The sequence below is a fragment of the Bison bison genome, unplaced genomic scaffold (assembly GCF_000754665.1).
Source record: "Bison bison bison isolate TAMUID 2011002044 unplaced genomic scaffold, Bison_UMD1.0 scf7180017864375, whole genome shotgun sequence".
NCBI lineage: Eukaryota > Metazoa > Chordata > Mammalia > Artiodactyla > Bovidae > Bison > Bison bison.
This window is the reverse complement of record NW_011494947.1, coordinates 856,628-869,654: the sequence shown is the minus strand read 5'-3', so window position 1 is coordinate 869,654 and position 13,027 is coordinate 856,628. Positions and strand designations below refer to the sequence as shown.

The window sequence follows — 13,027 nt, the reverse complement described above, 5'->3', positions numbered from 1 at the left end:
AGGCCAAAAGACCACGTGTTCTGGCTCCTGCACACAGGTCTAATCCAGGCCCTGCCTTCTAGGGTCAAACCATCTCAGTTTTTTTTTAATAAGTTCTGGAATATTCCGTTGCTCACTTTACTGTTTATTCATTGCTGTAATTCATACGTGCATTTATGGAGTGCCTGCTGTACTCAGAGCTTTCCCGCCTTCACTCTTGGGTGGGAGTCTTCAGCATGCATCCTCTGCCTTCCCCCAAGCTGGTGAACAAAAGAAGGCCCTCCCCTCCCCCAGGAATTCACCAGATGTGCTGATGGGGCTGCCAAGAGGCCAAGCTTTGATGGGTCCAGTAGGGCCCCGGTCCCCAGGGGCCCCAGACCAGCCTCTTGGGCCCAGGTGTCACCTCTAGGGCCAGATCAATGATCAGCCCCTGACCAGCGTCCTGAGACCTGGGAAGCACTCAGAGGAAACACACGTGAAGGAGAGGATGAATGGATACGTGGCACATCAGCCTGTTGTTGTCTGGCCGCTCAGTCTGGCTTCTCCATCCATGGGATTCTCCAGGCAAGAATACTGGAGTGGGTTGCCATTTCCTTCTCCAGGGGATCTTCCCAACCCAGGGATTGAACCTGGGTCTCCTGCATTATAGGCAGACACTTTACTGCCTACAAAAAGTAAACCAAATGTGAGGCAAATACTCTCCGTTCAAGACTGGCATCTCCCACTCCCTTTCTTCTCTTTCCCTTGCTTTGCCCATGCTGTTTGCTGAGGCTCACATCTGCCCAGTTGCCAAGGAGCTGGTATCTGGTGAAAGCTGCAAGCTACCACCACACCAAGCGAGCTCATCCCGGGGAGGGGAGGCGGGAGGGGGCGGTGTGGCAGCAGCCATGGAAATCTTCCCCGCATACGTTCCTGACAAAGATCTCCATTCCCAGGATAAGAGCCACCAAATAAAACACACAAAGTCGGGAGCGTCGGAGCACAGGGTGCACAGGCGTTTTCCATATGCTTTCATCCCTTACGCTCCAAACATGCTGCCCCCCCTGTACCCCCAGAACTCCCGAGGCCCAACAGCAACACCGAAACGCGTCTGTCACCACGGCTGGGGGCTGACGGTGTAGCTCTGGATGCCGACGCCAGTAGAAAGGAAGCTAGTTTGGAAATCCGTGATAATAGATGCTGCTTCATAAACAAACAGCCCCAACTGAAAGATTTTTAACCCAGCATATGAAGACCATTTGTTGTCATTCAAGAGAAAGCCTTGTGAAAGGCTGGCAAGATCAGAAGCGCACAGACACCAAATTGGTACTTGAAACACATCCTTGGGAAAAGCCTCGCTACAGAGGAGCTGGGTTTCCAGAGGCTGGAAGCTTCTGATTAGCCAGGCTCACGCACCCTGATGTCAGAGCCAGGTGCTGGGGAGAGGAGCAGGGAGCCCACGCAGCTCTGTGGAGGTGCACGGTCCTGTGTGGGCCCCCACCTGCTGGTTTGGGGTGTTATGCTGCTCATTTACAATAACAGCCAGGAAAGACAGAATGTGAAAGCAGAGAAGAGTCCGAGCAGGGTGCATTGGGCAGAGACATTCCTGGTCTACATGCCTGGATTCACCAGGGGCACCACCTGCTTCGGGGTTTGCAGAATTTCAGGGCTGCCTCAGGAGGGAGATGGAAGGTGCATGCCTCTAATCCCCCGCTGCTCCAAGTGGGATCCCCAGACCAGCAGCAGCAGCAGCAGCTGGGACTCAAGCCCCATGGCCCACCCACTGAATCGCAGACCAGTGCTGATAAGATCCACAGTGATCTGTGCGTACACTGCGGCTGGAGAAGGGCCGCTCTGATCCTGTGTTTCCCAGATTTGTCTGATGTTAAGGATCATCGGGAGGGCTTGTCTAAAATACAGATTCTGACCCTGAAACTGACACAGATTATAAACCAGCTATTGTTGTTGTTGCTTAGTCGCTCAGTCTTGTCTGACTCTGCGACCCCATGAACTGCAGCACGCCAGGCTTCCCTGTCCTTCACTATCTCCCAGAGTTCAATCAAACTCATGTCCATTGAGTTGGATGGTTGCCATCCAACCATCTTATCCTATGTTGCCCCTTCTCCTCCTGCCCTCAATCTTTCCCAGTATCAGGGTCTTTCCCAATGATTTAATAAAAATTATATAAAAAAATAAATACAGGGCACCCCTCCCAGAGTTACCAAGCCAAAACTTCCAGGGGAGGGACTGGGAGACCTATATTTGTAAGTCAGCAGCTCAGGTGATTCTTATGCTTGGGCAGGTGTGGGGAGCTTGGCTGTACCCTCAGGTCTCACTTTGGCCAAACCTTGGAAACATCAGGGGAATTCTGAGAATACTGAGACCTGGGCCCCAGCCCTCGAGATTCTGCTATAACTGGCTCGAGGTAAGGTCTGGGAATGGAGATTTTGAAAAACTCCCCAAGTGACTGTAGTATGTAGTCAATTCTTAGAACCATAGCTTTGATCCAGTCTGCTCAGTGTACAAGATGGGGAAACTGAGCCCCAAAGAGGGGAGGACTCATAGGCTGTCACCCAGGACACTGACGTCAGATGCCCGATGGCTGCTGGGCTCTCTTGACCCACTCTTGCTATGACTACAATGATATTCCACTTCACACCCATCAGGAGGGCTATTATCAAAAACCCAGCAAATAACCAGGGTTGGTTGATGAGGGTGCAGAGGAAGTGCAAGCCTTGTGCCTTGCAGTAAGAATGTACAATGGTGCAATGTGTGATCAGCCTTTCCACTTCTGACATACACCCAAAACAAGGGAAAGCAGAGATTGAACAGATATTTGCACACCTAAGTTCACTGCAGCATTATTCACAAGAGCAAGGGAAAGCAGAGACTGAACAGATATTTGCACACCTAAGTTCACTGCAGCATTATTCACAAGAGCCAAAGGGCAAAAACCCACATGTCCGTCAGTAGATGAGTGGATAAACAAAACGAGACATACACCCACAGTGGACTATTAGACAGCCTTGGAAAGAAATGGATCCTGACCGCTGCTACAGTATGGACGGACCTTGAAGACGTTACACTAAGTGACAGAAGTCAGACACAAAAGGATAAATACCGTATGATGCCCCTTAAATGAAGTGTGTAGACTAGTCAAATTCATGAAGACAGAAGGCAGATGGTGGGCGCCAGCGGCTGGGAAGAAGGAGAAATCCCAGGTTGTTGTTTAGTGGAGACCGCTTCCATTTGGGAAGGTGGAGAAGTTCTGGAGATGGATGGTGGCAATGCGTTGCACAAGAACGTACTTAACACCGTTCAAATGTACGCTGGATGGTTTAAACAGCAAATTTCATGTTGTGTGTATTTTACCACAATAAAAAATAAGTGCTACAGGACTTTCCTGGTGGACCAGTGGCTAAGACTCTGTGCTCCCAATGCAGGGGGCCCAGGTTCAGTCCCTGCTCAGGGAACTGGCCCCCACACGCCACAAAGGGAGACTGAAGATCCTGCATGCCGAAACTAAGAGCTGGTGCGCCAAATAAATACAAATCAAGAAACACTGTTAAAAAGAAGCACTATGGTGCAGTGTGTAGATATTATGATGAAGGTGGGGGGAGGGGGATTTCCGCCCTTGAAAAAAAACTTATCATTTAATGAGGTTTTGAATGTACATATGTATACAAACAAATGAATGGACTGAAAAATATGAACCAGGACTTCTCTGGTGGTCCAATGGTTGGGAATCTGCCTTCCAGTGCAGGGATGTGGGTTCAATCCCTGATCAGGGAACTAAGATTCCACGTGCTGTGTGCCACAACTACTGAGCCCATGTACTCTGAAGCCCATGTGGTGCAACTAGAGAAAGATCATTCCTGCCACATGCAAGATCCAGTGCAGCCAAATAAGTGAATTAAAAAAAATGAACCACATGATAGTATTCAGTCCAGTTCAGTTCAGTCTCTCAGTTGTGTCCGACTCTTTACGACCCCATGAATTGCAGCATGCCAGGCCTCCCAGTCCATCACCAACTCCCGGAGTTCACTCAGACTCACGTCCATTGAGTCGGTGATGCCATCTAGCCATCTCATCCTCTGGCGTCCCCTTCTCCTCCTGCCCCCAATCCCTCCCAGCATCAGGGTCTTTTCCAATGAGTCAACTCTTCGCATGAGGTGGCCCAAGTATTGGAATTTCAGCTTTAGCATCAGTCCTTCCAAAGGACACCCAGGGCTGATAGTATTAACTCTACACTAACTAAAATGCCAATGCTATAAAAACTCAGAAAATAGAAAATAAGAGAACACAACTTGTTTTATCAGGCAGCATTTCCCTGATACCAGAAGCCAGACAAAGACACTATAAGAAAACTATAGACCAATATTCCTCATGAATACAGAGGCAAAAAATACTCAATAAAATATTAGCAAATTGAATCTAGCAACACATAAAAAAGAATACTACATTACAACTAAATGAGGTTTAGCCTAGTAATGAAAATCTGGTTCAATATTCAAAAATCAGTCAGTATAAGCTTCCCTGGTGGCTCAGATGGTAAAGAATCTGCCAGCATGCAGGAGACCTGGTTTTGATACCTAACGTTGCAAAGATCCCCTGGAGTATAAAATGGCAACCCACTCTGGTATTCTTGGCTGGAGAATTCCATGGAGAGAGGAGGCTGGTGGGCTACAATCCATGGAGTTGCAAAGAGTTGGACACGACTGAGCAACTAACACATAACCATATTATGAGAGTAAAGAAGAAAACTATATAATCATCTCAATAGATGTAGAAAAGCAATTTACAGAATTTTATGTCACTTCCTGGTAAATATTCTAAGCAAACTATAAATAGAAGGAAATTTCCTCTTTAATCTAATAAAGGGAATTTACCAAAAAATTACAGCTAACATCATATGTTATGGTGAAAGACTGAGTGCTTTTCCCTTAAGATTGGGAAGAAGGCAGAATGTCCATTTTCATGAATTCTATTCAACATCTTACTGGAAGTCCTGGAGAGTGTAATAAGACAAGAAAAAGAAATAGCAAGCATACAAATTGAAAAGGAAGAAATAAAACTGTTATTTGCAGATGACAGAATCATCTAATTAGAGCCCTAAAGAATCTTTAAAAAGGCTACTACAATTAATAAGTGGGTTTAGTGAATACACAGGATACAAAATCAATAAAGAAAAAGTAAAACAATTTTTCAAGATACTAGCAATAGACAGTTGGAAATTAAAATTTTAAAGTACCATTTACAATACTTAGATGTAAAGCTAACAAAATACGTATAAGATCCGTATGGTGAAAATTACAAAACACTGATGAAAGATACCAAAGACTTAAATACGTATCGGGAGCTATACCATGTTCATGGACTCAGAGGCTCAATACGGTTAAAATGTCAATCCTAACAGATCTACAGATTCAATACGATTCTAATCAAAATTCCAAGAAGGTGTTTTTAAGATTCCACACAAGTCAATTTTATATGGAACATGTTTATGAAAAAGAATTAGAATCACTTTAAAAATGTTGAAAAAGAAGAACCAATTGATTTCAAGGCTTACTATGAAGCTGCAGTAGTACAGTGTGCATGTTAGCCAAAGGCTAGACAGATGGATTAAAAAGACAGAACAAGAGTCTGTTCTGTTCTGTTCTGTTCTGAAATGGACTCGTACAAATATGATCTTTTCAACAAAGGTACCAACACAATTCAAAGGAGAAAGATCTTTTTTTCACCCAACGGTGCTGGAATAATTAGACATTCATATGCAAATAATGATAATAATCTTGGCCCACACTTCACGCCATCTACAAAAATTATTTCAAAATAAATCATGGATAAAATATAAACCTAAAACTATTAAACTTCTAGAAGAAAATCTGTGACCTTGGGTTAAACATTTCCTACATATGACACCAAAATCATGAGCCATAGATTTTTAAATTAATAAATTAGATTTTATTAAAAGCCCAAGAATTGAAAGCTTCTGCTCTTCAAAAAACATTACAGAAATGAAAAGAGATACCATAAACAAGGAGAAAATATTTGTGAAACCTATACCTGATAAGGGATTGGATTTGCATCGAGAATACATAAAAATGTGAATTATATATACAACTAACAACATACAGGAGGAGGCACAAATAGATCCCTTAGTAACCTCCATTTCCAAATTTGATATTCAAATTGGGAAAATCTGTCCAGGAAAACCATTTCTTGAAACAGGCTTGAACGCCTCCTCCTTCTCCTGTGTCTTCAAAGCCCAGAGGGTGCGCTGAGCCGTCTGGAAGGCAGCAGCACCGTCTGCACTTTAAACCAGGACTCAGCTCTGCCACTCAGAGCCCTCCTGTGCGGCTGCAGCGCAGGGAACAGCGGCTCTCGGGCTCCGGAATAATCAAGGGGTCTTATCTCAAAGGGAACTTCGCAATGATTGCCAGTGAAACAGAGAACAGAGAGAAGGGAGAGAAAAAAAGCAAAGTGACACAAAACACTAGAATGGTCTGTTCATCTTTAGTTTGTGCCCTGACACATCAGAGTGGAGGCAACGTCGAAGCCGTCACAAAACAATTCTCACGTGACAGTGAGCTGTGGAGCCATCAGGTAGCAGAAAGCAGGCGTAACCATCATTGTGGACTCCCCAGGACAAGGCCTCCCCCAGGCCAGGGTCAGGGACAGGCAGCGGCACGTCTAGAGGCGGCTGCGTTTGGGGATGGCAGCGTGAGAAGTGTATGCTCTCGGAGGACGCTCGTGGGAGTGAAAGCTGGATGTAGCCGAGAACAGCATGAAGAAAGATGACGTGGCAGAGAGTGGTTAGAGAGGGCAGCAAATTGTGCACAAACTATCCGAAACCAAAAGACAAGCAAGGGGACTTCCCTGGTGGTCCAGTGGTTAGGAATCTGCCCTGCGAAGCAGGGGTTGTGGGTTCCATCCACTAAGATCCCATGTGCTGTGGGGCACCGAAGCCCACGTGCCACAGTGAAAGATACCACGTGCTGCAACGAAGGTCTGATGCAGCCAAATAAATAAATGAAAATAGTGTTTAAAAACCGGATTTAGAACAATAAGAACTGGGCCAGCTGCAGAAGGATCCCCACTTCTGAGTACCCTGGGGTGAGCTGTCTGAAGACAAGGTGCTGGGTCGTCAGGTCTGTGCTATGCCCTCGTGCAGGGAAGAGGTGAGGACTGAATAAACGTGCAGCGAATGAACGGATTCGCACGGGAGGGAGCCGGCTGTGATGCTGTGGAAGGCCAGATTCCATCTCACGGGGACGGGTGCCATCAGCTCAATGGGATCAGTCCCTGGCCTTCCTGGCCGCGGGTGCAGGCTGCAGATTGCCACCATGACCGTCCTAAAATACGGTGCACAGGAGAACGTGACGCTGCACGGAGTCTGGATGCAAGGCTGCCCTAGAGACCAGGGAAGGCCCTGGCCAGAGTTTAATTTTTTCACTATGCATAAGTTTCACTCTGACAAGAGAACAATTTGAAAACAAAAGGCCAGACATCTCAACCTCGTTTTAAACCCCCACGCACCATGCCTCCTGCCCTTTGGTAGCAGCTGTAGTGTCCCCTCCCTGCTCCTTAAAAAAAAACAAAAAAAACAAAAAAACGAGGCTCCGGCTGGCCATTTCTTGTTTAAAACTGTTCATAATTGATAGCGGCAGATCTACCCTGCCAGTGTCTAAAATCTCTCCAGGGGCAGGGAGAACAGTCTCCATGACTGTCATTAACTGGGAAATTAGTGAGCACGCCTGGCTGTACAGCACACGCCATGCAAAAATGCAGCAGTCTGGTGCAAGGAGAGTGACCCGAGGGTCAGATTCCTGCATAATCGGCCTCCATTCCTGAGTCCTCTAAAAATGCCTGCCTCCATCACCACTGGGAAGAAAGAGAATAATTCCTCTGCACGTGGCCACCCAGACCCTTCCTGGACGGTCATGAACCGCATGTCGTTGGAAGCCAGAAAGTTCTGCAAACTTTTCCCAAAGAGAAAGGCAAATGAGTTTCAGCTGAAGATGACAGTAGATACGTGGAAAGCAAGCCAGAGCCTCACTCCAAGACTAGCCAGCCTGTGCCCAGTCAGGGTGCCATCTATACCAATGGCTCTCAGCCTGCATGTGTGTGGACACCAGGACTCTGAAAATTCTGGCTTTGCTCAGATCCACGCAGGCCCAGTGTCCAAACTCCCTCCAACACTGCCCCACATTGCTCGTGCCCACTCATGCTCAGCAAGTCAGCCATCGCTACGGGGCACTCAGCTGGGCGGAGCCACAGCGGCTCTCAGGGGCCACTGGTCACCCTCACTCTTCACTGCCTTTCCCTTGGTCGTCCTTCAGCTCCGGGTCTGTGTCTGAGGGGCCTGGCTCACCACCCAGCTGGGCTCCTCCTCTGTGAGAGGCTCCTGCATGTTCCTGGAGACCTGTCATCCCTGGCCGCTGGCCGGGAGCCACACTGCTCCTTCCACCTGTGCTCAGAGTAGGCGAGAGTGCTCAGGTGCTCAGAGTGCCTGCAGCCACTGCTGGCTGCCTCGGGGTCCCCTCTGACGGTGGGAATACTGATCAACCACTGATCAGCTGATCAACAGCTGGTCAACCACTAAGTACGCCGATGTGGACCCCAGTTCAGTCCCAGAGGAACATCGGGGCTGGTGAACATTCAGGGCCCCGTGGTGTGGCTGACACCCGGATGCTCCAGCAGACCCCTCTTCGAGAAAGAATTTGTGTGTCAGCTGTAAGGAGTGAGATCAGCTGACCTCTTCCAGCTGTAAATACCTTGCAAGACTTGAGCCCCGTGTTCTTTTTTTCTTTAAATATGATTACTGAGATATACGGTGGGGCTTCCCAGGTGGCATTAGTGGTAAAGAACCTGCCTGCCAATGCAGGAGACGTAAGAGACGTGGGTTTGATCCCTGGGTTGGGAAGATCTCCTGGAGGAGGGCATGGCAACCCACTCCAGTATTCTTGCCTGGAGAATCCACGTAGAGAAGAGCCTGGTGGGCCACCGTCCATAGGGTCACAGAGTTGGACACGACTGAAGTGACTTAAGGGGCTCCCCTGTGGCTCAGAGGTTAAAGCGTCTGCCCCCAGTGCGGGAGACCCGGGTTCGATCCCTGGGTCGAGTGACTTAACATGCACACGTGAACTAAGATACAATTCACCCCTCAGAAGTATACAACATAATTCTTTTTAGTGTATTAGATTTACAAAGAGGGCAAGCACTGACACAGTGTAAGTTTGGGGGACTTTCATCATGCCCAAAGGAAACACTGTACCCGTGACCAGGCCCTCCCCACCCTCCAGCTCCCAGTCCCTGGCGACTGTTTGTCTGGATTTTGTCTCTGTGTATCTGCTCCATCTGGACACATACTACAAACAGAATCATATGAGGCATGGCCCTTCCAGTCTGCAATTAGGAAAATGAAAAAAAAAAAAAAAGAGGAACTTACAAGGTTATTTTAAAGGTTAAACATATGGCATATCAAATGCTTAACACATAAAAATAACAGACTATCCATGTGCCCCTACATGCCAGGCATCTTTCATTCAGCCTGTGTTTTCAAGATTTGTCCCTATCGTAACATGTGTCAGAACTTCATCCCCTTTTATGGCCAAATGGTGTTCCGTGGTATGGCTGGACGAGATTTTGTTTATTCATTCACCAACTGATGGACATTTTTAACCCAAGGTTTTGAGCAGGGTCACAGTCTTCTGGGGGTGGCCCGTGGCCAGTGAGTAAGCACAGAGGGGTACCAGGGCCTGCCCAACGCAGCCCTCCCCTGCAAGGAGCCCCCACAGAATCAAGGAGGCTGGGTCAGCCTGCCTCCTCCAGCTTCGGTCCCTTTGCCCAGCTCAGCTGTTATCTGCTCACTGAGCTTTCCCACCGCATGGCTGTTTTAGCCTCTGCTTCCGGGGGGAACTCCACCTGAGACAGGTGCCCTGAAAGTCACCATGGGCCTCAAAGTATTCGGTCCCACTGAAATGAATGCAACCTCCTGTGTGCAAGCCTGTCCTCCCCCAGGCTGTCAGGCCCGGACATGAGTTCCGAGGTCAGAAAGACTTGGGTTCAAGCTCCAGTGCCACCTGCCAGCTCACTGTGGGAGCTGTCCTACCATCCGAGTCTCCATACACAAGGATTAAAAAACAAAAGTACCTCACAGAGTTAAGGATTAAATATGAAAATTCATACCATTTGCTTACTGTGATAATAAGACTGAACACCCATGGGGCCTACATGGCAGGCAGTCTTCTAAGGCTTGACCTACCTTAGGTCAGAGCTCCTCATCATGACCTTAACAAGGGGATTATCATCATGTCCTTACAAGGGGATTATCATCATTTCCTTCACAGCAGGTGAAGAAAACCCGAGAGACAGAGAGGGTTAACTTGTCGAAGTGTCCCAGCTAGAAGGTGGCCGTGATGGCTAACTGGGTGTGTCCACTTGAATGGGCCCACAGGGTATCCAGATATTTGGTCAAATATTATTCTGGGTGTGTCTGTGAGAGTGTCTCTCATCATTTAAATCAGTGGAATACAGGAGAATTTAATACAGTATTATAAATCATCTGTACTCCAATAAAATAATTTTTTAGAAAAATTAGTGGAATGAATGGAGCAGATTGCTCTCCCTAGTGTGGGTGGGCCTCACTCAATCAGTTGAAGGTCCAATAGAACAAAAGGGCTGACCTGCCCCTGAATAACAGGAAATTCCTCGTGTCTGCTTGCCTTTGATCAAGGACACTGACTTTTCCTGCCTTCAGATCTAGTGGGGTGGGGATGGGATTGACACTGCTTTTGTGCCCCCATCCTAAAGCCTCACTGGACCCCACTTCAGCCTTCCTGCCTCCTGGCTCTTCCTGAAGCTCCTGCTTGCGGACTTAACCCCCAGATCTTGCGACTGGTTAGTCTCCATAATCACATGAGCCAAAATTCCTTATAAAGAATCTTTTTCTCCCGATATAATGCACATTGATTGTTCCTATTTCTCTGGAGAACTTCACCTAACACAGTCATGGAGCCAGGATGCCAACCCAGGCAGCCAGCCACAGTATTCATGCAGCTGAGCACAGCACCCCATCATGAATCTGCTGAAAGATGGAGGAAGAAAGGAAGGGAGGAGGGACGCAGGAGGGAGGAAGGGGGGCCTTGGCATCCACCGCTCAGCACAAACCCCAAACTCGGAACACGTATCTAGGTTTTAGCCCTCTGGGCTGTGCTGCAGAGTCAGTTGGAGTCAGAGCCACCTTCCTCCACTCTAAGTTGATCGGCTGGGAGGGACTTGAGGCAGGAGATGGGGCAGGTGCTCTTCCAGGGAGGCCTCCATCACATGCCTCCCTCTTGGCACCCTGCTACTGGGCAGACCTGCCCTGGGCACTGCTCTAGGAGCAGGAATTTGCTCCAAGGACAGAGAGCAGAGTGTACAAGATCTGGACCCCTGGGCCACCTGGGAAAGTGCATCCCCTTGTCACAGGTCCCCTGAGACAGGGAGCCGAGGGAGGGTGAGGTGAGCTAATTTCGAGGTTTCCTTTCTCAAAGCCAGTTTCCCTCAGTGACAGATGGTGCGGGAAGACCTGCCCTGTGAAGAGCCACATAAGCATCTCCCAGCCACCATCAGAATCTCCACTCGACTTTTCCACCAGATATTTTTTAATAAGGTGCTGCAGAAAACCTTTGGCTTTAACACCTTCCACAGCTGGAAGTTTCCTCCACGAATCTGTCTAGCCAAAAGCATTTTACTTCTTGGCTTCAATTTTAACCCTTTGCCGCACATGAATCTCCAGCATCACCATCATTATCATCACTGCAAACCGTTATATAATTTCTACATGCCAGGCATCTGCACTAATAAGCTCACTGCACGGGTGTCTTGTCCTATTTAATCCAAGTGAGGTCCTGTGATCCTGCCCATCTCCAGGATGAAAAAACTCAGGCTCCCAAGACGTGAAGTGGTGCCTCCAGACTGGGGTCTGGGCCTGGCTGACTCTAGGTCGCTCTTTCACGATCTTCCTTCATGTAAAATGATATCACTTGTTCCTTGCGGTTGTTAGAACATTCCCGAAGCCTCTGGTGAGAAGCAGAAAATGGAAAAGGAGCCCTGAAGGGATTTGGGAGGGGTGCAAATAGGGTGAGGTCCACACTGTCTTTGTTCCCCCCCAGCCTTAAGATTCACTTGACCCCACCTCAGACTCCCTTGGGCCAAAGCTACCACCTCACCTGTGTCCTCCGCCACCTGACGGGCACCAGCTGCCTTGGGCTGGGAGCCCCCTCCTCTGTCTGTCTCCTTGGGGACGCCATGCACAGCTGCAGGCATCGGAGGGTTAAAGATAAATAACGTGGATTCCAAAAGATCCTTCATCCCCAGTCACAGCTGTCTTGCCTGAGGAATCCGCCACTGTGTTTGTTAAACCCACACTTTAATTACTCCAAAATTATGTTAAATCCTTGCATAAATATTGCAGTGAAGAATTTCATTACAGCAAGTTGGGCTGCCGCCAGAGCTCTCAGTTAAAAAGTAAGGGGAGAACAGACACACGCAGAAAAGATAGATATTTTTTTCCAGATAAAAAGGCAGGGAGGTCATCCTTTGTCAGATCACCCAGGTGTCAAAGAGAAACAGACTCTCCCATTTCACCGACGGAAGAGGGGAAGATCCCTTCCGCCCTCCAATCTAATAGCTTTTACTTCTCCACAAAACTAAAATTGGATTAAATATTAATAACCAGCGGTATTAATTAAGGGGGGGAAAGCCCATCAAGAGAACCCCAATATGTTTACAGTGTCCCCGAGAAACTGGGAAAATTCACAATCAAGTGTGTAAATGTTCTAAAAAAGGGTCCTGAATATTTTATGAATATTTGTCATAAAACAGAAATAATAACCACTGTGCAGAGCTATTAGAATTAATATTTATGCTGCCCGCCATGAAATATTCATGGGGACAGAGAAAGGGGGGCCCGTAAGACAAGAATTAATTTACATTGGGCTCGGTTTACCCGCTGGCTTGATGTTTAAAGACGGTTGACAAGCCTCCGGATGAATCCGCCAGTCACTTCCCGCAGCCGGTGCGG

The 13,027-nt window shown here is 47.8% G+C and overlaps 1 protein-coding gene across 2 annotated transcripts in view; it reads right to left on the bottom strand.

The window, feature by feature from the left end:
• Positions 1-13,027, bottom strand: part of AK8 (adenylate kinase 8) — a 138,102-nt gene that overhangs the window by 2,482 nt on the left and 122,593 nt on the right. The gene's annotated exons all lie outside the window — the stretch shown is intronic.